Source organism: Lontra canadensis, unplaced genomic scaffold (assembly GCF_010015895.1).
Source record: "Lontra canadensis isolate GAN:19392208 unplaced genomic scaffold, GSC_riverotter_1.0 scaffold7, whole genome shotgun sequence".
Lineage (NCBI taxonomy): Eukaryota > Metazoa > Chordata > Mammalia > Carnivora > Mustelidae > Lontra > Lontra canadensis.
Window position 1 is genome coordinate 13,618,618 of NW_022631001.1, and position 25,259 is coordinate 13,643,876.

The 25,259-nt window shown below is 41.1% G+C and overlaps 1 long non-coding RNA gene across 2 annotated transcripts; it reads right to left on the reverse strand.

The window, feature by feature from the left end:
* Positions 1–1,770: 1,770 nt before the first annotated feature.
* LOC116864989 lies at positions 1,771–24,546 on the reverse strand. 2 transcript variants are annotated; one of them, XR_004382120.1, is made up of 4 exons: positions 24,467–24,546; positions 17,868–17,964; positions 15,594–15,729; positions 1,771–1,813 (listed from the first exon to the last, which is right to left on the reverse strand). It is a non-coding gene; the product is annotated as an uncharacterized LOC116864989 (long non-coding RNA). The 2 variants fall into 2 exon arrangements; XR_004382121.1 differs by lacking the exons at positions 17,868–17,964; positions 24,467–24,546 and adding an exon at positions 16,170–17,144.
* Positions 24,547–25,259: the final 713 nt, after the last annotated feature.

Genomic DNA, 25,259 nt, shown 5'->3' on the forward strand with positions numbered 1-25,259 from the left:
CTCCTGCTCTCTTTCAAATAAATAAATAAAATCTTAAAAACAAAAAGCAAAACAAAACAAAAAAACAGTGATGTCCCTACTTGAAAACACTACGACAAAAAGAATCAAGAAAGTTGAACTAATAATCAATATTCATCAAAGGCTTGCTATAGGGGCGCCTGGGTGGCTCAGGGGGTTAATTAAGCCTCTGCCTTCGGCTCAGGTCATGGTCTCAGGGTCCTGGGATTGAGCCCCACAGCAGGCTCTCTGCTAAGCATCCCTCTCTCTCTCTGCCTGCCTGTCTGCCTACTTGTGATCTCTGTCTGTCAAATAAATAAATAAAATCTTAAAAAAAAATAAAGGCTTGCTATATACAAGACACACTGCAGGACATGTTTCATTTAATTTTCACAACATCCTTGCTCCTCTATTTTACAGATGAGGAAGGTGGGATGGAGACATGAAATTACTAGCTCAGCACAGAGGTGGCGAGTGGTGGAATTAGGTGTGAACGCACACAGCCTATCTAGCTGTGCGTACTGAGCTCTTTGACCCTGTGCCATATGGCTTCCTACTGTGTCATCAACATGTTTATACCTGGGGGGGGGGGGTGGACCTGAGTAATATTCTTTATTTCTCTCTTTCTGCTTCTCTGTATTTTTGGGAATAAGCATACATTACGTTGAGGTTATGAGAAAAGGGTTATTCTAATTTAAAAAGCAATCAGATAAATGAAATTTATTTTAAATAGCCCATTTCTCATTCAGTTCCTGAAAAGAACACCTCTCTATCTAATTCTGATTTGAAGCATTAGGTACACTGCTGTTCAAAGACCGAGTTTTGTCTGGTGTGTGGTTCATGGTGTGTGCTTAATTCTCTGAAAAATAGATGACGGTTATTGCCGGGTTAATTAACTCTCATTATCTTAGAGTCTGGAATATTACAGATAAATGTGCAATTCTGAAATAAAACTTTAGCTGTCAAAGCCAGAGAAAAAGGAGTGTGGGGTTTTTTTGTTTTGTTTTGTTTTGTTTGTTTTTAACATTTGTAACCTTTAAATTGTCTGAAAAATTGTTAATCAAGCTTAAGAAATTCTCTATTATCTATAAGTTAAGGTCAGCCCCATAGTCCTGAGATCGGATGTTTAAAAGAAATGAGAGGTTAGCCTCTTCGAAGTGCAAAACTGCCTTCTAATTCTCTTTGCGAGTATTCGGTTTTTCTCTTTCCCTGTTCATCTTGGTTTGTTATTGTATGATGTCTCAGGGGCATTACTTTGTTGGATGAGATAGTGCTGTTTTTGTTGGAATAAGGCAACATCAGGGATGTTTTTCTGTTGAAAGGATAATTAGATAGATTAAATTACGTGGACTTTGCAAAACAACATGAGGCACTTAAAGGGAAACAAAAAATAAAACAAAACAAAAAATCCTTTAATACAGGTTACGCCTGGATCCCCTGAACTTGACACTAATCCTCCAGTGGCACATATAACCAAGGCACAGAAAGAAATAGACTTTAATGCAAATACGCTTTATACAAAATTACTTGCTGCTTTTGGTTTGAAGATATGTATGTATTTAAAAGTGTCTGAGAGAACATTGAATAGGTTGAAGGTATATAGCGGTTTTTTTCAAGTGAATATGAGTAAAAATAAATGTGTTTAAAAAGGGAATAGGAACTGAATCAGAAACTGTACCTTCTGAATTTACTCCAAATTGGGTTCTTTATTTTATTTCTTCAATTCTGGTTCTTTGGACAAAGACTTGTTGGAGCCAAGTTCAACCATCCAGAAGGCTCAGAGTGAAGGCTGCGAGTTGAGGTTTTGATGAGTTACCTGTAAATGAATCAAAATCACAGGGATTCTGTGCACATGAGTTTAAATGTGCAGAGGAAAGATACTCAGTTAAAAGCTCAGGGGCATTCTAGGGGCACCTGGGTGGCTCAGCAGGTTAAACCTCTGCCTTCGGCAGGTCAAGATCTCAGGGTCCTGGGATCTGGGTCCTGGGATCGAGCCCTGCATCAGGCTCTCTGTTCCGTGGGGAGCCTGTTCCCCACTCTTTCTTTGCCTGCCTCTCTACCTACTTGTGATCTCTCTCTCTCTGTCAAATAAATCAATAAAATATTTAAAAAAAAAAAAAGCTCAGGGGCATTCTAAAACTCAAATACTTGAAATATTTGAGATTTGAGGTATGCATTAATGAAACCATGGCTATCCATCTCCAGAATAAATGTGATAATATGGCAAATGTGGAAATGTGGATAAATTTGTTTTTCCATTCAACATTTTGTAAATCTTATGCCCATGACTAGGGATGCTAGAGGGGTACCTGGGTCGTTCAGTCAGTTAAGCATCTGCCTTCCACTCATGTCATGATTCCAGCGTCCTGGGGTTGATGGAGCCCTCCATCAGGCTCCCTGCTCTCCAAGGAGTCTGCTTCTCTCTCTCGGCCCCTTTTCTCACTTGTTCTCTTAATCTCTCCCCCCACCTCTCTCTCTCGAATAAATAAATAAAAACCTTAAAAAAAAAAAAAAAGAATAAGGACACTGTGTTAGTCAAGGTTCTCCAGAGAAATGAAACCAATATAGAAAGAAATAGAAAGAATTTGGGGGAGAGTTAAGGAATTGGTTCACTCAGTTATGGAGACTGGAAAGTTTAGTCTGCAGTTCAAGTTCAAAGGCCATCTGCTGGCAGAATTTCCTCTCACTTCCCGGAGGAAAATCTTTTGTTCTACTCAGGCCTTCAGGTGATTGGTTGAGGCCCACCCACATTTCGGTGGGCATTCTCCTTTATTCAAAATCCATTGATTTAAATGTTAATGTCATCCAAAACACCCTTACACAAGCATCCAGAATTTTGTTTGACCATATATCTGAGCACCGTAGCCCAGCCAGATTGATACATAAAATTAATTATCACAGATGTCAAGTTGGCTGATTTTTGTCTTCTTGATAAAGCAATGCCATTTCAGGTGAATGCATAAAATCCACCAGCAAACTTTTAGAGCTGGAAAGGGCACAGGAGAACTTCCAATGGTACTTCTCAGTGGGGATGCAATTAGCATTGGGGGGCCAGAGTAATTTTTGTATGTGTGCCATTGCCCCAACCATGGAAAAGCATTTACCGCCCCTGACCCTAACCTCTGGTTGTAAATACCTCTCCCAATCAATGCACCAACCACAAAACCATCCCAAAGCTTTCCAAACACTCTAAGGTGGGCATAACACTCTTCACGAAGGATTATCCTCTACCTATCCAAATATATTTGACAAGGTTACCTTTTTAGTATATCTCATATGTAGACGATTCCTCTTTTTTCTGACTTGACAGTATAATTAATTGTATCAGATTATTTCATAGTAAATAATGTGACTCTATAATTACACTACCTAAAATAGGTTTAAAATGAAAACTCTCATTGTATAACAAGTTATACTGTACAAAAATGGGTAAGGATTTCAGTCATAAAACTACCAGGATTTGATTAAAAATGTATGTATTTTTGGTATTAAGCTAAAAGCATGGATAAGTTTAAAAAAAATGCGGCTTTGAAAAATTTTTGAAAAACAGATTAGTTGGGGAAGCATTAATTCAAAGCTTGTATACATGAACATACTGAATGTGACCATCTGTTCTGTGTCCCTCCTGAAAGGGAGCATTTCTGGAATGACAGTTAGCTTTATTTTGGTTAACTAAACCTCACTCTTTAGATATGAACTTAGATGTCACTTGCTTCAGGAAGTGGTCACAAGGCAAAAGTACTTCATTGACATCTCCTATTCTTCTGCTCACAGAAATCATCCTCATAAACTGTAGTTGGCCTTTCCACCTTCCTCACTGAACTGAAGGCTCTGTGAGGTTAGGAACTGTGTGAAGATTGTTTGCCTGCCTTTGTACTCTCAACATGGAGTCAAATGTCCGGCACATAGTAGAAGCTCAATAAATATGTGTTGGATCAGTGAATGAGGAGCAGCACAAAGAAAGCAAACTTCTATCTTTATTGAAAATTATGCACATTATTTTCCACTGTGAAGCCTAGGGAACAGTAATATTTTATCATCTGCATGTGCTACCACTCCTCAGCATTGCACCCGGCGTGCCTAGTGTCTCTCATGCTTTATAGAGGTATAATTTATATACAATGAAGTGCCTTCATTTAAAGTACACAGCTCAGTGAGTTTTGATGCCACAAAGACATAGAACACTTCCATTATCCCAAAAGTTCCCTTTGAACACATCTTCCCCTCTCCACTCCAACCTAGGTAAACAGACTTGTTTCCTATCACTATAGATTAGTTTGCCTTTTCTAGAATTTTAGATAAATGCATATGTCATTTGCTCCTTTTTATTGCTGAGTATTTTATTTTATTTAATTAATTAATTTATTTATTTTTTAAAAAGATTTTATTTATTTATTTGACAGAGATCACAAGTAGGCAGAGAGGCAGACAGAGAGAGAGGGGGAAGCAGGCTCCCCGCTGAGCAAAGAGCCCAACGCGGGGCTCGATCCCAGAATTCCGGGATCGTGACCCGAGCCGAAGGCAGAGGCCTTAACCCATTGAGCCACCCAGGGGCCCCTTATTTTATTTTTTTTAAAGATTTTATTTATTTATTTGTCAGATTGAGAGAGAGACATCACAAGTAGGCCGAGAGGCAGGCAGAGGCAGAGAGAGAAGCAGGTTCCCTGCCGAGCAAGGAGCCCGATGTGGGACTCGATCCCAGGACGCTGGGATCATGACCTGAGCCGAAGGGAGCCGCTTAAACAACTGAGCCACCCAGGCGTCCCTGCTGAGTATTTTATTAAATGAATATGTAATGTGTTTACCCATTTCCTGTTGATGGACAATTGAGTTGTTTATATTTGGGGGTTAATATGTGAATAAAGCTGCTATGGACATTCATGGACAAGTCTTTGTATGGACATATTTTTAAATTTCTCATGGACAAATTGCCTAGGAGTGAAATTCTGGGTTATATGGCAAGTATATGTCTAACTTAATAAGGGACTATCAAACCATTTTCAAAGTGGCTGTAGCGTATTTTCATTGCCACCATCCACATATGAGAGTTCTATTTGTTTTACATGCTTCCCAGCAGTTGGTATTGTCAATCTTTTTAATTTTAGCCATTTTGGTGGTTATGTGGTCATATCTTACATGGTTTTAATGTCCATTTCCCTGAAGACTAATGACGTTGAATGCTCATTGATTATCCATGTATCTTCTTTGGTGAAGTGTCTGTTCAAGTCTTCAGGTTTTTTTTTTTTAAAGATTTTATTTATTTATTTGACAGACAGAGATCACAAGTAGGCAGAGAGGCAGGCAGAGAGAGAGAGGAGGAGGCAGGCTCCCTGCTGAGCAGAGAGCCTGATGCGGGGCTTGATCTCCGGACCCTGAGATCATGACCTGAGCCGAAGGCAGAGGCCTTAACCCACTGAGCCACCCAGGCACCCCAAGTCTTCAGATTTTTAAAAAGTTGTTTGCCCTTTCTTTTATTGAGTTGTAAGAGTTCTTTATACAGTCTAGATACAAATCTATTGGCTGATACACATAAAACGTCTTCCCTAGTCTTTTTTTTCAGTTTTTTCACTTTCCTAATATCTCTTAAGTAGCAAAAGTTTTTTTAACTTTGATTAAGTTCAAATTATCAATTTTTTTTTTTTTTTAGATTTTATCCATCCACTTGACAGACAGAGATCACAAGTAGGCAGAGAGGAAGGCAGAGAGAGGGAGAAGGAAGCAGGCTCCCTGCTGAGCAGAGAGCCCAATGCAGGGCTGGATCCCAGGACCCTGAGATCATGAACTGAGCCGAAGGCAGAGGCTTAACCCACTGAGCCACCCAGGTGTCCCCAAATTATCAATTCTAAAATGATTTCTTCTTTTTTTGGTTCTGTCTGAAGTCACAAACATTTTTCTCCTATTTCCTTCTAAAAGTTTTATTGTTTTAGCTTTCACATTTAGATCTACATGACATTTTGAGTTAATCTTTACATATGATGTAAGATGAAGACTGGGGTTTGATTTTTTTTTTTTTTTTTGGCATATGTATATCTAGTGGTTCCAACACAATTTATTGGAAAGACTTCTCTCTCCTCATTGAATGCCTTCGCACCTTTGTCATAAATTAACTGACGACTAATGTATGGTTCTTCTTCCAGGCTTTCTATTTCATTGCATTGGTCTGTATGTCTATCCGTTCACCGGTACAACACTATCTTCATTACTCAAGCTTTACAGTAAATCTTGAAATCGGGTATTGTTTGTCCTGAACTTTGTTCTTTTCTTCATATGTTTCTTTTGTCATTTTAATGTTTATCCCAAAGATGATCTTACTTAACAGGACCCAAGCAAAATCCTGCTTCCTTTCATATCCCCTGATGCCTTAAACCATCTGTAGAGCTACATAAATAAAGGATCATGCTTTCCTTACTCTGTTATATCTAGCTTCTTCCCTGCCCCAGGAGAATACTCTATGCTTCGACCAGGAGACTTTTCTCACTTACCAATGGCTAAAACGTATGGGGTTTTCTTTATGATTTTACTTTTTTAAGCAATCTCTACACATAATATGGGGCTTGAACTCATAACCCTGAGATCAAGAGTCACATGTTCTACTGAGTCAGCCTGGCACCCCTAAAACTTATTTGTTTTTTAAAAAAAGATTTTAGGGGTGCCTGGGTGGTTCAGTTGGTTGGGCTGCTGCCTTCAGCTCAGGTCATGATCCTGGAGTCCCAGGATGGTATCCCACATCGGGCTCCCGGCTCGGCAGGGAGTCTGTCCCTCCCTCTGACCTCTCCCTCTCATTCTCATTCTCTCTCTCTCTCTCTCAAATAAATAAATAAATAAATAATTTAAAAATTAAAAAAATTAAAAAAGATTTTATTAATTTATTTGGGAGAGGGGGAGAGAGAGAGAAAGAGAGCATGCACGTGCATTTGAGTTGGAGGAAGGGCAGAGGGAAAGAGAGAGTCTCAAGCACACCCCACCCTGAGCCTGGAGTCTGAGGCAGAGTTTGATCCCAGGTCCCTGAGATCATGACCTGAGCTAAAATCAACATTGGACCCTCAACCGATTGAGCCACCCAGGCGCCCCCCTAAAACCTGATTTTAGGGGGGCGCCTGGGTGTCTCAGTGGGTTAAAGCCTCTGCTTTCGGGTCAGGTCATGATCCCGGGGTCTTGAGATGGAGCCCCGCATCTGGCTCTCTGCTCCGCAGGGAGCCTACTTCCTCCTCTCTCTCTCTCTCTCTGCCTGCCTCTCTGCCTACTTGTGATCTCTGTCTGTCAAATAACTAAGTAAAATCTTTAAAAAAAATTAAAAAATAAAACTTGGTTATAATAGAGAATGTGGTAGGTCATGAGATGGATAAATGAAGTACTTGTATACATGCTCGAGTTAACTGCAACAAGAGGAATCCTGTGCAATGTTACAAAAATTATTTTGGAATGAAAATCATAATAAATGGGCACTCCTGGGTGGCTCAGTCAGTTAAGTGTCTGCCTTCGGCTCAGGTCATGATCCCAGGGTCCTGGGATTGAGTCTTGCATCTGGGCTCCTTACTCAGTGGGGAGACTGCTTCCCCCTCTGCCTGCAGCATCCCCTGCTTGTGCTGCCTCTCTCTCTCCCCCTCTGACAAATAAATAAATAAATAAATAATCTTAAAAAAAAAAAAAAAAGAAAATTATAATAGATGAAATATGTCCTTATTACCCATAAGCTTAAGTCTAAACTTGTTTACCCAGCATTCTTGTTTCATGAAGACTTCATATACGTGATGCTCCGGGAAAACTGTTCAAGACCTGTGTTCTATAGCTTCCTCATCTGTATGCTCGGAGGCTGCCATCTCCTGAATGCCTTTACCCTCATCTCAGAATATCTCAATTTTCTCCTTGTACAAAGTTTTTTCAGTCTTCTCAACCAAAAGTAATTATGCCCTCTCTAGATCTCTCATAACACTAATTTTTATCTCCGTATTGTATTTATCTTAGGAATATAATACCTTACATTTATTGATTACTACGTGCCAGACATTGTGCTTAGTCCTTAACATACATTGTCATTTTTAATCGTCATAGAAACATGATAAGGTAGACATTATTATGATTGAATTGATGGATGAGGAAATAGAGTCACAAAGAGATTAAGTAATATACTCCAGGCCACATGATTAGTAAATTTTAGTGTTAGGATTCTAAGTTCTGGCTCCAGGACCGATGTTCCTAACTAATATGCTGTTCTGTTCCAGATAGTGCCTATTTGAGGCAGTTGGGTGACTCAGTGGGTTAAGCCTCTGCCTTCAGCTCAGGTCATGATCCCAGGGTCCTGAGATCAAGTCCCACATCTGGATCCCTGCTCAGTGGGGAGTCTCCCTCTCTCCCTCCATCTGCCTCTCTCCCTGCTCATGCTGTTTGTCTCTTTGTCAAATAAACAAATAAAATCTTAAAAAAAAAAGGAAACAACAAATAGTGCCTATATTACTGGCCTCTCAGAAACTCTGGTACACTACCAAAGGCTATCAGTAGTCCTCTTTGCACATGGCCAACTAGAATACTGGAAGAAATGCTGAAGACTTTAACATTGCTTCGAGGTCCCATAGATATAATAAATTAAAATCCCTTGAACATAAAAAGATGTAGGAAGACAACCTTCAGTTCCTGAGGAGGATGCCCCAGACAGGATGGGAAGTTATGCTTTTCTTTGCCTCCTGATACAAGTTCTGTAAGGTTTTGAGTTGGCACAGTTGGTGTCACTAAAATAGCCTTCCGTTCTAGTCCTTGGGGAATTTGGTAAAACTTCTTTGTCAAGAAAAGCTACAAAATAGGAAGAGCTAGACTACATTTTGGTCTTTCTTGTTAAAAATATAATTTGTTTTGAATAATGAAAGTAACACATGTACATTTTGTATAATTTGGAAAATAACAAGAAAACCACGAAGAAGAAAACTCTTCTATAATTCTACCACCCAAAGGGAACCACCATTAATATTTGAGTCTTCTATTCTTATAGTCTTTTTTTTGAACCTACAACATGAATATACACATATTTGGAAAATGTAATGATACCATGTTATGATTTTGTAGGCAATTTTTATAACAGCATATGGTGAATATTTTCCTAACACATCATTTTAATGGATCCATAGTAATAAACCATAGGGATAGCCAAAATTTAATTAACCACACCTCAATTGTTCAGCATTTAACTTGTTTCTGATCTTTTCATATTCATGCAAATATATGTTTATATCAGAGTATGATTATTTCCTGAATTGGGGGAGAGGCTAAATCATTCATGCAAAGTTACATTTCACTCTGGTAAAGTTGTATAAGTTAACACATGTGGAGTTGGGTTCCTATTTGATGACTAAAAGATCTGTAATTCTGGGGTACCTGAGTGGCTCAGTTGGTTAAACAACATCTGCCTTCGGCTCAGGTCATGATTCCAGGGTGCTGGGATTGAGTCCCACATCAGGCTCCCTGCTCAGCGGGGAGCCTGCTTCTCCCTCTCCCACTGCCCCCTGCTTGTGCTCTCTCTCTCTCTGACAAATACATAAATAGAATTAAAAAAAAAAAAAAGTCTGTAATCCCTTAGGGGCCAGATCCTAAAAGGGTTGCCAGAATTGCAGGGGCAGATCCCTCCACTGGGAGCTGGAAGAGCAGGGGTTCCAAGCAACAATGAGAAAATACAAACCAAGCTTTTCAACTTTCATACCAGAAGACTAACTTTGAAAAAAAAAAAAAAAAGAACACTAACTTTGCCATATGCCACCTGTTTCTTGGTCTATACCTCAAAGTCCATGGATCAACAACACAAAATACATGTACTTCAAGTTCTCAACAGTGATGTTAGCCCTAATCCAGCTAATTAGCTGTGCCATACCCCCACCCTGGGCTGGATGATTTGTGGGCAGAATCCATTTCTGATTCATCCTGATATCCTCCATGCCTTCACACTCAATATTTTCTGAATGAATGAAATCAATTCTATTTTCTGTTTACTACCTTAATTTAATTGACTTTTTTTAGGGCCTTTCAAGAAGGTAAGCTCCAGAAGTTATTACAGGGATTGTTACTTTACCTGCGGTGAGAATAGAATTGGACCAAATGAAACCATTTTGACAGGTTGGAGCTTCTGGGTAGAGATCTCTTGCCCAGGCCCACTAATCTACCTAAGTAAAGAAATCTTGAAATAATCATGCTCAAACCCGCATTTGAAATCAATTCGATTGCAACACACTTGTATAACTTGGTTTTATAGTATATATATCAAAGTTTAAAAAAAAAAAAATCCCTGTTCATACCAGCAGGAGAAATTTCAACAAGATTGGGGTTGAAACTTGGTGACCAAGTTCTATTCTTTCAGGTCAAATTCCAGTAAAACAGTTTTCATTATCACAAGATGGATTATAGCAAAAAATTTTCCAAGCTTTTATAGACTCATAATAATAATGTTCTGCCAACATCCACTATAAGAAATGTTTTGTCAGTATGTACTTATCTCTAACACTCATTTATGCCATGCTCCTGAGAACCACATGGAATCTCCGTCACAGCCAGTACATTTGCATAAAGAAAGAAGATTACGTGGGGTAGAGCAAGGCCTTAAGATGTCCCATAGTTTTCTCTCTAATGATTTTAGTACAGAAAAGATACTATATCATTTCTGATGCCTTTTTTTTTTTTTTTTTAAGATTTCATTTATTTATTAGAGACAGTGTGTGTGAGCAAGAGAGCACAAGCAGGGCGCCTGCGTGGCTCAGTGTGTTAAGCCGCTGCCTTCGGCTCAGGTCATGGTCTCAGGGTCCTGGGATCGAGCCCCACATCGGGCTTTCTGCTCAATAGGGAGCCTGCTTCCCTTTCTCTCTCTGCCTGCCTCTCTGTCTACTTGTGATCTCTCTCTGTCAAATAAATAAATAAATAAATAAATAAATAAATAAATAAATAAAAAGAGAGAGCACAAGCAGAGGGAGCAGCAGAGGGAGAGGGAGAAGCAGACTCCCTACTGAGCAGAGGGCCCAATGTGGGGCTCAATCCCAGACCCCGGGGTCATAACCTGAGTAGAAGGCAGAGGCTTAACCCACTGAGCCACCCAAGTGCACCATCTGATGCCTTTACTATGAAAGTCCCGAGTGCTTGTACACTTATGCAAGCAAAGAGTTAATGTTTCTTTGCCTGTGAATACTAAAGGATGGGGTTGGGGTTTTAGACTAAGTGTTAATAAAAACCGGAATTTCAAGGTGATTTTTTTTTTTTTAACTTCTCTGAGCCAGTGTTTCCTACTGTGTCAAAAGCAGGGGAAAAGTGAGAATTGCAGGAGGCTGATTGATTGTACTAGCATCATTTCTTTCCTACTTCTGTTTTCCTGGCTTTGCTAGTCGGCAAATCATAAGAAATTTGGAGCCAGCATGGTGGAATGAAGATCTGTGGTATTTGGGGAAGACTAGCGTGTAAACCCTATTTCTGCTATTTAAAAACTGTGAAACCAGGCACCTGGGTGGCTCAGTGGGTTAAACCTCTGTCTTCGGCTCAGGTCATGATCTCAGGGTCCTGGGATCAAGGCCTGCATCGTGCTCTCTGCTCAGCGGGGAGCCTGCTTTCCCCTCTCTCTCTGCCTACTGCTCTGCCTACTTGTGATATCTGTCAAATAAATAAATTTTTTAAAAAATCTTAAAAAAAAAACAAACTGTGAAATCTTGGGTTAAGTCATTAAATGAGCTTAAGTTACCGATACTATGGAACTCTGATAACAACTGCCTGAGGTAGCTTGTATGATTGCAAGTAAGACAAAATTACTTGAATCCTTGTTGTCCAGTTTATTTAATTTTCAAATGTTCATGAAAGGCCTTTTCTTCTTTGTTTGGTTCCTTTTCCTCCACCTATTACATATCTGCTCCCGTTTCTTAGAGTTCTGCCATACCTTGCTTTTGTTGTATCAGTGAATATGTAACCCTCAGGTGACCTATTCTCTTCTCATAGCTTCAGCTATGAAATATATGTTGATGTCCGCTATTGGTGTGTACCACTCTTGTTGAACTTTAGATCTACATATTGTACTGCCTATTGGAGATGACCATCTCAGAAGGTCAAGGTCAAGTTTGGCCCGCATATAATTTTAAAACTTTGAATTAGTTCTCAAAATTTCAAAATTGAAGGAGGTCTCTGGTTTGCCTGGAGAGAGCAAAGGCATAGCGGCATTGAGGCCATGTTCTGGCAAAGTAAAATCAACCAGTGCCTGGGGCTGCTCATCCCCATAGCTGGACACAGGTCACCTCACACCTCACACTCCAGTTCACCTCAGGCCCTACCCAGCCAGCTGTACTCATGGTAGGTATTTGAGTTTGCCACCTTGCAAGTTAAGGAATTAATTAGATGGATGAAAGGATAACCCGATGGAGTAATTAAATGGATTAAGGAATAACTCAACGATCATGTGGCCAGGACCGAAATTACCTCACCTGACCACGAACTCCTTCGGGCGTGTCTGAAAGAGTTGATGTGCCTCTGCTTGGATGCAGAGCTCTGTATTTATGAATGTCCATAAGTAGAAAGTATTTGCCTAAAGACCTGCAGTGAATTCCTTATAGTTTACTGATTAGGTTGTGCGCTTTTTCATACATATGTTTCCTTTTGCTTAAAATACCCTCTTCTTCCTAATTCATCCTTTTCTCTTAGCTCATCCTTCAAAATTTAGCTTCCCGGGAAAACTTCCCTCATCCCCCAAACTGATTTGGTTGCACTTTCCCCCACATTTCTGTAGAATGCTTCTTTTATCGTAGTCTCCAATTATAGATTTTGTTCTAAAATGTGTTTTGTGATCTTTTATTCGAACACGATTGGGAACTTCTTGAGGGCAGATTACGTGTTGAGTTTTATTCCTATCCTATAGACCTCTTTTCACTTCCTCATAGAGGTCTCCTTGTATATCTAGTGTCAGGCATGCAGAAGGCTTGCAACAAATACTGGAAGGATCAATGATTGAAATTCTCCATCAACAGACTGTATCTGATTTGCTTTCTGTTGCCCTGTCAGCAATAATTTTGTCAGTGGTGGTATATAGATGGACCGGGTCTGATTTATTACCTTAACTGATCAATTTATTTACAGTTTGTGTTGGAAAGTGTTTTGTTTTGTTTTGTTTTTTGATATGCTAAGTGTTGGAGAATAGGAGAAACAAAGAAAGTGCAGGTCTAAACTCTTAAGTCTTAAGTAGGGCCCAAAGTTGTTAAAAGGCTCCACTCCTCTCTTCTGGGAAAACACAGTGCCAGAATATTTAATTTAGCTACACATTCTCATGAGCATCTGTAACATCTGATTATCAAATAAATGACTCAGAATAACATGGTATTGGGCTTACATAAAGTGGGGAGGGGACTGCTGTAATTACTAAGTGAAGACAGACTGATGTCATTAATTTGCCCATGTAAGAAGTTAGTGGGAAATAAATTGAGATGAAATGCAACGGTAACCTAATACCTTATTATTACCTTTGAAACCTTGGTTAATATCATCATTACAGTCTACTTATTAACTGTATATACCCCTACACTTACAACCTTAAATTTATTCCCACCCTTGGTATCACAGAGGGATCTTTGGTTTTGTTTATTCCTGCCACAGAGCTCCTAAAACCCTTGGAATTTCTTGGGATAAGAGTGATAGGAGTGTCTTTTAATGAGGCTAGTCTTGGCGAGCCTCTAGATAGCTTTAGCAAGGGGAGCCAGAAAGACCAAGCCTAGTTTAGTAGTTTGGAAATTTCAGCCCTACCTCCTGAGAGGGGAAAGGGGCTGGAGATTAAGTATAATCACCAACACCCAGTGATTTAGTCAGTCATGCCTACGTAATATAACCTCCATTAAAAACCCATCAACAACAAGGTCCAGAGAGTTTCCAGGCTGGAGAACACCTCTAAGGGCTAGGGGCATAGCACAGGGACAGAAGCTCCTGCGCTTGGGACCTTTCCAGACCTCATGCTATGTACCTCTGCATCTGGCTGTTCATTTGTATCCTTAATAGTAAACCTGTGAATGTAAGTAATGTGCCTTCTTAAGTCCTGTGAGCCATTTTAGCAAAACGTCCAACCTGAGGAGAGGGTCATGGGAATCCTCCATTTATGTCTGGTGGATCCAAAGCACAGGTGGTCTGGGGCTTGTAATGGGCACCTGGAAGTGGAGGCAGTCTCGCCGGGGCTGAGCCCTTTCAGTTAGGAGATCTGATATTAACTCCAAGGAAATAGCACCAGAATTGTTGGCCACCCAGCTGGTGTCAGAGGTAGGTAGTGTTGGGAAAGACATCGGATATGTGATGTCAGGAGGACAAAACCTCTCATGCCCTTAATCGTTAGATTGATCACATCAGGCTGATCGTTAGCGGAACTGCTAAGTTACCTTAAACGGTCCCTTTAAATCTGTATGTCAATTCCTTTTCCCCATTGCCTTTCATGCAATATTATTCACTTGCTCCACAAATATTAAAACCCTGTTATATGCCAGACCTATGCTGGGACCTAGGGAATAGTGGGAAGCAAAACCAGATATGAGTCCCCACCCTCAGGAGCCTAGTGATAAAAACAGACATCCATCAAAGAACCATATATATATATATATATATATATATATATATATATATATTTGCAACTGTGGTAAATGCTGAAAGTGAGAGGTATAAGATGCTCTGATTGTTCTCATCAGAAAAAGTATGACACGCTTTCCTAAGGAAGCTGGAATCTAAAGACCTGTAGGAGGAGAACTAAGTGAAGGTGTGGGAGTGGGCAAACTTAGACCTTGCTTCTTGCAATGTCTTCTGAGACTGAGGATTCTTTTTTTTCTCCCTCCTCTTTCAGCACTCTCCTCCTCTAGATTTCCGCCCGCCCCCCCCAACAATTTGGCTTCTATTAAGAGCCTCTCAGAATATACCCAGAACAGCATCAGAAGAAAACATTTCATAAGGCTTCTTTAAAAAAAAAAAAAAACAGATAATAGCATTAGATGCTCAGTAAAGAAAGGCCCCTAACTTCTCATAATTGAGCAGAGTACTGGTCTCCTTATCGGTTTCCTTCTCACTTCTCAGGAGGACCCCCAACTGAATGCACCTGGCATTCATCCAGCTAGGGCCTCAGGGATTGCAAAAATTCATAATAGAGCTATGACCCAAGACTATTGCAGTGGGAGCAACTTACTTTGCTGAGTGGAGTCACAAGAGATTTAAAATAGGTTTTGAAGGGTGAGGAGGAGAGGGCATGGCAGGAGAAGGGAGCACCCACAAAGGCACAGAGGAGTAAAAGAACACATATTTGCAGGGACTGAGGGTAGTTTGGAATTCTCTTAAGTAAGTCAGGAAAACATCATAATAACATAGTGAAACTAAATCCACTTTCTAAAAATACAAAGATCAAACTTCAGTGAACTCTAAAAGTCCCATAGGCAGCAGTCCTCATTTCTCTAAAATCCTTGGTAAATGAGTTGTTGCTACATGTATTAATCTAAACATCTGCAACAGTCCTAGGTTCTAGAATCTTTAGTTCAATTCCTTAGAATCTGTGTATTTTCCTGGCATACCTTATTTAAATTCTTTCCCATTTTTTTTTTATTGTCTTCCAAGTGTTACCCTTCTTTCTTGCTTACCATGTAGAACAATCTTTGTCAGATGATTTCCATCTTCCCAGACCGTGATGTAGTTGACTACGAGTTTCTTTGGCATAGCTCTTTCCTTTTAGTTGCCAGACTGGAAGCTTCTACCTAAAATGGCACATGGCAAGGGCTAGAGGAAAAAATATCAAGAAAACAGGTTCAGCCTATGAAGAGAACCAGCCACCGAAAACTTCCATTAGGAACACATCTAGAGGGGAAAACAAATGTTTCTGCAGTACTTTTTTTTTTTTTTAAGATTTATTTATTTGACACAGAGAGAGAGAGAGAGACAGTGAGAGAGGGAACACAAGCTGGGGGAGTGGGAGATGGAGAAACAGACTTCCCACCCCGCATGGAGCCCGATTCTGGGCTCTATCCCAGGACCTTGGGATCATGGCCTGAGCTGAAGGCAGCCCCTTAATGACAGCCCCTTAAAGACAGCCCCTTAATGAGCAACCCAGGCACCCCTCTGTAGTATTTTGATTAAACAAGTTGTATAGTTCTCTACTGTTACATCACCAGGCAAATATTCCTGTGTGTGCCCGTTTTCAATGAATAAAGAAGGCAAACCTTTCTTAAAATTGAGAATGTTGCAGAATGTTTCCATTTTGTGTGACGAAAGGAGGCATCAACAGGTCTTAGCACACATCTGATGCTAGGGCTCTGCAGTGCAGTCTCAATGCTATCTTGTTTAGTCAGCTATCGGGAGCCTAGATGGGGAGATGCTCATACAGTTTCATCGTGGTGACAAACTCGATATGGAACCCACTCCCTTGATTCTCTGGAGAGTAGTTTCGTGGTCATTTAGGTCATTAACAGCCACGTGGGACTTGAACCCAGGCTGCTGATCCTTCATCAGTGTTCTTTCCACAGCAGGCTGAGATTCTCGTGACCTTTCTCTTCCAGTCCTGTTTCCCTTTTCTTTCTGTCTTCTTTCTTTTTCAACAGTGTGGTTATCTCTGTTCTTTGAAAATGGGTTGTTTGAAATCATCCTTCAACAATATAACTCAACATTTAACAATGGATCATCTACTGCACACTAGACCTTGACACTGTGGTAGGCATTTGGTTGAATAGAATAAGATAAGCAATGTAGAGATAACTAAAATACAAAGGAGAATACAGGAAGGCTTTGTAAACAAGTTCTACAGGATTTCAGAGCTGGGTGTGGGGAAGCTTGCCTGGGACTTGGGCTTTTAATGAATGGAAACGATTTTCATGAGGAGATGAGGGCCCAGGGAAGGAAAAGAATTCTAGGTAAAATGAAGAGCAATAATAAGGATAAAGAGGAAGGGAACATGGGGGAGAGATGTCAAGTAGAATATGACTAACAAAGTACTTATATTAAAAGAGAAAATGTGAGACAAGATGGAAACATAAACTGTGCTGTTTAAGCAGCTAGCAAGGAGAACTTCCTATTATAGAGATCAGAGGCGCTGAAATACGAGAGGATAGAAGCCGCAGTCAGAGGTCTCCTGATCAGGCTAAAGACAGGTCACCTAGAAGCGGGCTGGAAGTGGGTGGAAGATGGCAAGCAATTAACTAAGGTTGCTGTTAAGATGGACTGTGTGGACTGAAGTCAAGAGGGAGGCTGAGACTCTTCCTAGCACACTCCTACCTCTAGGGGGTGCTCAAGGCTTCTGTCCTTCATTCCAAAGAAAAAAGAACTCAAGTGAATCTAGAACAAAATGGAGATTTTATAGAAACTTCTGCGGGAGATTGTGTTGGAGGAAGAAAGTCATAAATGGAGGTGGGCTGAGAAAATATTTTCCCCATCAATCATCTCCGGGGATCCTTAGCTTTGTTTAGATCTCGTAATGTACTTATCTTTTCATCTCTTCTCTGCCTTGTGTTTGGTGTCTGCTGGGACATTCTGAGTCAGAAGGGCAAAAATATCACTGGGGAGTCCACATCATCCAGCTCGATAGGATCTGGAGCCAGCGTGAGCTGGCAATAAAGATAACAGGCAGAAAGCCCCAGTGTCCTTTGTACATATGTCTGGTGGTGACATATGTAACAGCTTCGTGCATGATTCAGGATCTGGTCAGATTGTTCCCACGTAACTGTAATAAGATGTGCATCTGGTGTGGTCACATACGTCACACTAGTCACTGGGACTTTGGAGGCAGGATCTCAATGGGCAGAATTCTTGCTGAGAGAGTTCTTGCTCAATGCTTCAGCTACTGATTACCAAGAGGCAGAGACAAAGGGCTATTTCTGACACCAGAAAAGGTGTCCTTGAGAGGCTGAGAATGCAAAGGCACCTACCTGCACCGTAGGTGCAGCTCTGTCCTTCATGGTGAGGGAGAACCTGCTTTTGGCCAGGATTCACTTCTGGGACCAAAACAGTCTCATCAGCAGAAGCCTGGAATTGGAAGAAATGCAAAGCCAACTGTGAGGCACACACCTTCTCTAAAATGAAGGCTATCTTCTTGGACAGACTCGGTCCCACTTAATTTAGGAGTGAGAAGCTGGAAATGCCAAGAGTGATGGCATGAATCTAGGACCCTGGAGAGATGTTTAACCTACAGGAGTGAAGGAGGCCTGTGAATGACTTACAGGAGAGAGATGACAATACTGTAAATTCTTAGTTTCACCAGTTCACAGTGGTGTTTAGGTGCAAATCTATGGGAAAGCAGGCAGCCTACACGGGAGTAGGACTTACCCTAGCTTGTGGGTGTGTCAGAGAGGTATAATTTTAACCCTAGTTTTTATTCATATATTTAGAAAGCATTTTTTTAAAGGTTTTATTTATTTATTTGACAGAGATCACAAGTAGGCAGAGAGGCAGGCAGAGAGAGAGGGAGAGGGAAGCAGGCTCCCTGCTGAGCTGAGAGCCCAATGTGGGGCTCGATCCCAGGACCCTGAGATCATGACCTGAGCCGAAGGCAGAGGCTTAACCCACTGAGCCACCCAGGCGACCCCAGAAAGCATTTTTAAAACCATCTTCCATGGTCCAGTTATAGGAGTTACATTATTATTCTAGCATGCCATCTGATATTCTTATATGAAGGTCCATGTGTTCTGGCCCAACAAATCTTTTATTCTATTATTTAACGTACTCCTAACTTTCTAATTTAATAATAATTTTATTTCATTATCAAATCCATAAATAACTAATGCAGAATATTTGAAGACACAAAAAACACAGTGTAAAACAAAAATTAGCCATAATTGTATCAAAGATAATTTTGATGTATGCACTTTTACTGTTTCTGACTATATATGTGCATGTTTTAAAATAAAAATCACCATGATATTTACGCCGATTGTAGCTTTTTCTTTCTACTGACTAATGAGTATTTGTGAACTTTTTCAATGTCAGCAAATGATTTACATCAAGATCTTTTTCTTTATAACTTTTTTTGTTTTTTAAGATTTTATTATTCGACAGAGAGAGAAAGATCACAAGTAGGCAGAGAAGGAGGCAGAGAGAGAGAGAGAAGGGGAAGCAGGCTCCCTGCTGAGCAGAGAGCCTGATGCAGGGCTTGATCCCAGGACCCTGAGATCATGTTCTGAGCTGAAGGCAGAGGCTTAACCCACTGAGCCACCCAGGCGTCCCTCTTTACAACTTTTTAAATTTTAAAGTATTAATTAGCTGTACACTATTGTGAACTTAGAAAATGGAAAAAAAATTGCCCAGAAGGAAGTCAGTCATTGAGAATCCTATCATTCAGAGATTAATTGCTTTTGATATTTTAGTCTATATCCTGGCAATCTGTTTTTAAAAGTTCTATAAGTAAATAAATATAAATAAATATAACTATATAAATATATCTAAATGTATTCTCACTATAAAGTTTCAAATGATACAGAAATATTTTACTTTTTACTTTGCATGTAATAAAAATCAGGTCATTGTTTCTTTGAGTAAACTTTTGCCTGTATTTATCTGTAAATGAAATACAGAAAAGTCTGAAAGGAGGCATAAATCACTGGGCTGAAGTCAAGATGTGAGCAGGGCCACTCTCCCAGAAGAGGGCTCTATGGGACACTCTGTCTCTTGCCTCTTCCAGCTTTTTTTTTTTTTTTTTTTAAGATTTTATTTATTTATTTGACAAAGAGACACACAGCAAGAGGGAGAATACAAGCAGGGGAGTGGAGAGGGAGAAGCAGCCCCCCACCTCCTTGCAGAGCTGGATGTGGGGCTCGATTCTGGGACCCTGGGATCATGACCTAAGCCGAAGGCAGACACCCAACGACTGAGCCACCCAAGTGCCCCAGGCTCTTCCAGCTTTTAAGACTTTCAGCATTCCTTATTTTATGGCTGCTGTCACCCTAATCTTCAAGCCCAGCAGCTTCAAATCTCTTGTGTTCCAATTCCTATCACCTTCTTTGATCTCTCCATCAAATCTCTCCCTGCCTCTCTCTTAGGAAGACCCTGGTGATTGCATTTAGAGCCCACCAACAATCCAGGATAATCTCCTCACCCTTAACTTAATCACATCTACAAAGGTTCTTTTTCCAAATTAGGCAACATCTGTAGGTTCCAGTGAATTGGGCGCCAGTATTCAGCCTGCTGGACCTGTCTTCATTGTGTGGGGATAGAGTGCTGTGAGTCAATAGGAAGAAGGGAAAGGGGAGACTGTTCTAAGGACACCAGCCCTAAAGCCCGTTCCACTCCTGGGGGGTAGGGGGGAGACACATGATAGCCGGAGTCATTGGATCAAGAAGAAGTTAAGTTGCTGAATGGTCAACTGAGAATGTGTCTGAGATGGCAGAACTAGGACTGGAGCCCACAGCGGAAGTTCAAGGCCAGAGCCAGAGACACAAATGGATCAGAGGACAGGGGAGGAGGCCATAGACAGGAGCCCTGCCAGAAAGATTCCTGACCTCATCATCAGCGTGAGAGAGGTGGAAGGACTCAAAAGATGGGACTTTGGTGCCACAGGGAATTTTCCGTGTTCACAATCCATCCGCTGACTTAATACCTGCTATTGATTGTATTCTGCAAATTAATCTTTTCTATAAACCTGTTTAAAGTGACCTGGTAAGGGGTTTGAGCCAGACCTGCCTGTCTCCTCATGAATACTCAGGGTGTGTGGGAGGGGAAGTAAGCTGATGGGATCTTTAATAGGTGATTGGTGACTAGCCCGGAGACCTTACAGAAAGACTATACCAGACATTAAGTGTTTCACGGAAACACCCTTCTAAGGGCTGAGTCTGTCATTCTGACTAATTGGGGGGCTTACAGAGATGGTATATTTTTCTCTGAGAGGCTAGAACATTTCGGAGAGCTTGAGTAGATGAACGTCTGTATGAGTGTTGGTAGTGGGTGGGGACCATTGTTTGAGCCAACTCTCTTCACCAAGAGCAACCGTAGTGGAAGATCAAGCTTTAATTCGAAAGTCTGCAGAGATGACTGGGCTGGATTTCCCCAGCCACATACAGGAGAAACCTCAAGGAAGAGGAAAGGGAGAAACACTGTGGTGACATGGAGGCCTTCAACCCAGTTCTCGCCCCTGCTCTGGGCATTTCCTCCACTGTGAGCTGTGCTCTTGCTGCCCTCAAAGCGCCTCAGCTATTTTCTGAGTAAGATGGAGAAAGTGTTTGATGATTAAGTGGAGAGAGGGTTGAGCTGGAACAATGATAGGCCTCATGTTGGGACATTCCAACCCTGAGAGAGGAGGGGGGCTGAAAACCAGTGGGAGGGGAGAGGAGAGCACATATGACCCAGAGTAGGGCATTTCTCCCCAGAAATTGATAGTTCATATGCACAGATATTAGTCATTTAATAAATGAATCTTGTAACCCTCTTCCATGAGGGTATCAGTAAAAACTATACTAATAAATTCAGATGCCTTAGGGTTAGGCATTATGCTTTTCCTTTTCCTGGAGTTCTTTTCTCCCCCTGGAAAATTCCTCATCCTTCAGCATTTAAACCTCCAATATGAAGTTCACCCAACACTTCCAGATTCTTAGCACCTTTCAATTCTTACATCCTGTGGGTCTTCTTTATTCTGGTGATTCAGTAATATTCTTGAGGAAGATTTACAAATTCTATATATCTGAGTCCCACCCAGATTTATTAAATTAGGTGGGACATAAGCATTTGCAGTTTTTAAAACTTAAAATGGTTCTAATTCTGAGGCTGAGAACCAGTGAACTATCACATCATAAGCACAATATGAATTACCGGAGTATAAAGACTGTACCGCTTTCATCTTGTTTCCCTGCCTCGTAGTGTAAGGCCCTACTTAGCCAGAGCGATTTCAGCTTGGTTAAACAGTGATTTTGTCGTTTATGCAGTAAAACTTAAACTGACCTTGCCCCCCCACAGGGGAACTTAAAAGCAAGTCCGGGAAACCAGTAAAATATGGTCGACCAGTCCCTGATAACAGAGCCCAGACTACAAGGACTAGTCAGGCCAAGTGGAGACATCCAATCAGTACAGCGCACACACTATCTCCCTAACTACCAAAGAATGTGGGCCCCGCCTTTTGGGCACCCATTCTGACCAAGGTGATAGGCTAGTTCAAATATCTACTATAGAGTGAACTGTAATTCAATTGGCCACCTGTGTGTGACCTAGCATGACTATGCAACTTTCTCTGTGTGTTACAATCTCATTGGCCACCTGTGTGTGGCCAGGCTCAACCACATGGCCTTTGCCCTATAAAAGTTAGTCTGTAAGGCTGGGAGGGGTCGCTCTCTCTGTAAGAGGCGGCCCAGACCAGTCGGTTTGATTCTCGATGCTTGGCGCGAAATAAAGCTTTGCTTGACCTTCGCTTTGTATCAGTCTCGTTCCTTTGATCACGGACCCTAACAGTAGCATGTTGTAAGTACTCAGTAAAAGTTTATTGAATTTATTGAAAGAATTAGAAAGCAGAGAGAGCTGAAAAGTATATGATGTGGCAGTGTAAGTTTAATGAAGGACGTGTTCTAGGGCAGGGCAGGTCAGGAGTGCTGAGAGTCCCTGGCATTGAATGAGGTATGAGCCCAGAAGGGGAAGCCTAGAGTGAAAGATACTAAAAGAAGAAGTGGGTATCAAAGCCCAATGTGGCCCAGTCTACATTCCTTTGACATAAGATTGCTGCACAGCCGGAATGGGATCACACTTTGAATAACCTACTCAGGACTGTGGGATAGACATTGTATCAGGTACTCTTAGTGGGAAATAAGAGATGCTGACAAGACAGACTTTTTTTTTCCTTAAAGATTTTTATTTATTTATTTGACAGAGATCACAAGCAGGCAGAAAGGCAGGCAGAGAGAGAGGGGAAAGCAGGCTCCCCGCTGAGCAGAGAGCCCGATGTGGGGCCTGATCCCAGGACCCTGAGATCATGACCTGAGCCAAAGGCAGAGGCTTTAACCCACTAAGCCACCCAGGCACCCCAAGAAAGAGTTTAAAAATCTAGCTAAGACCCAACTGAAAAACAGTCACAAACCAACACAGCACTTAAACTTAATGCTTTACCATTTGTGAGGGCTTACTACGTGCCAGTGTTTACATTAAGCACTTTATGACTTAATTGAAAACCATTACTATAGCCCTTCATGAAGAAATGCAGGTTTGGAGAGCATAAGTAGGTTGTTGAAAGTTATAGGGTCAATAAGTGTTAGAAACTGGATTTGGACTCAGGTCTAGCCGACTCCAGAACCTGTGATTTCATGCATGACACCTCTAGCCTCCTTCCCCAAATCGATCTTCTGCATAGCCTCTGGTCTAAGTGATGAACATGGTAAATCCTACCGTGTCTTTGAGGCTTGAAACGGTTCCTGACTCTTCACTGCCTTACAGAATGTGTTAGAAAACGGAGTTTCTGCAGAACCAAGCAGAGAGGTGACTGAAGAGGACGGCATTGATATCAGGGTGGCATTGATATCGGCTTCCAAAAGTGATGAATGAGCTTGAAGTTTACTTGAAGGAAGTAAGGAATACGGAGGAGAAAGAACAGAGCAACATTAAATCTAGACCTGAAATGTTTGAGGAGAAAAAATCTCAGATTCACCTTTATACTTACCAAACTCATTATTGAAAACCTCACCTGATGGCACAGTTGTGACACATGCACACACAGAGTCAGAGAACCTATGAGATTTTGCTAAATACTAATTTTTCAACAAATAGATAAAACAATAAGATTAAAAAGATATATTTAATCAGGGGTGAGCTGTTTTGACTCACAACACTTTTGACACCAAATGTATGTTTGTTTGTTTTTCCTTCACACCAATTCTCTGATTCTTTGGACACCAACTGGGTGTGGCACAATTCAGCTCTAACACTAACTTCCTGAAGTTAAACTTCATAGGTTTAAGGGCTCAATCCTACAAGACTGCTTATTTTCAGATGCCAATTCCAAGTCCCAAGCCGCCCCTGTGTGTGCTTCTGAACAAGCAGGTATAAATTGGGGATTCCCACTCTGCTCTTCTTAGGTTCAAAAAATTGCTAGAACAGCTCACAGAACTCTAGAAGTCACTTCATTTGTGTCTACTAGTTTATTATAAAGGATACGAATGAACAGCCAGCTGCACAGGTACACAGAGCAAAGTCTGGAAGCACCCTGAGTTGTAGGAGCTTCTGTCCTCGTGGAGTGGGGGTGTACCACCCTCCCCATATCTCCATGTGTTCGCCAACTTGAAAGCTATCCAAACCTCATCTTTAATGGGTTTTTATGGAGGTTTTATTGCATAGGAATGACTGATGATATCATCGGCCATTAGTGATTGAACTCAATCTTTAGCTCCCAGTCTCCCCTGCCTGGAAGATTGGGGGTTGCCAGGCTTGGTCTTTCTAGCCAACCGCCACCACCCCACCATTCTGAAGCTATGAGGCCCTAGCCATCAGTCATCTCATTAGCATACAAAAGACAATCCTATCACTCCAAGGACTTAGGAGCAAGGGACAAAGACCAAACACTTACTTTTTATTGCACCCCAAGGGATGTCTTTGCAGAGAAAGAATGCTGCTTTCTGTTCTCTGGTGGTGTTACGTATGATGGAATCATCCTGAAATTTGAGCCAGAAAATTCATGTAAAAAACTGAAATCAAAGTACAGCTTTAAATGCCTGTTGACTTAACTTAGGCTAGAACTCCATTCAGATGTTACATATGCACATTTGCAAGATGTATTTGATACCTGTGCTGTGGGGTTGGGGGGGGTGGGTGGGGAGGGTAGCGAAAGGATAACCCTCTGCAGCTCTTGCCAGTTTTATCTTCACTTGGAGTATTTCCTCCCCTGATTTTTATGTTACATGGACTTGTCTCATGATGGCACCATTGTGACATGTGTACAGGCTGGTCACACCCTTTTCAACTGTTATTTATTTAAATCCCTCTCTCCTAATGGACTGGGCCCAAAGCTTACCTGTTTCCCCCCAGCTTTAGAATGGAAGGCAAATAGTGAAGCTTCTTCTCAGGAGATTTTCTAACTTTTGCCATTGCCATCATTACTTCTAGCCACCCAACCTGAGTTATGATCAGTAGCTCACACACATATACAGCCAAGATCTATGAGCAGCATTGTACTGTTTAAACTTATGTTTTATAATCATCTCAGCCACTGTTTCTGGATGACTATTGTTATGTAGACCTCTACCACATTACTGCTAGACTACTTGTGTTATATTTATATAGACTACTTGTTCTTATATTTCATTTGGTTCTTCTTTTGGGGTAGTTTCTTTTCTATTTTATTTCTTAATGCATAGGATTTA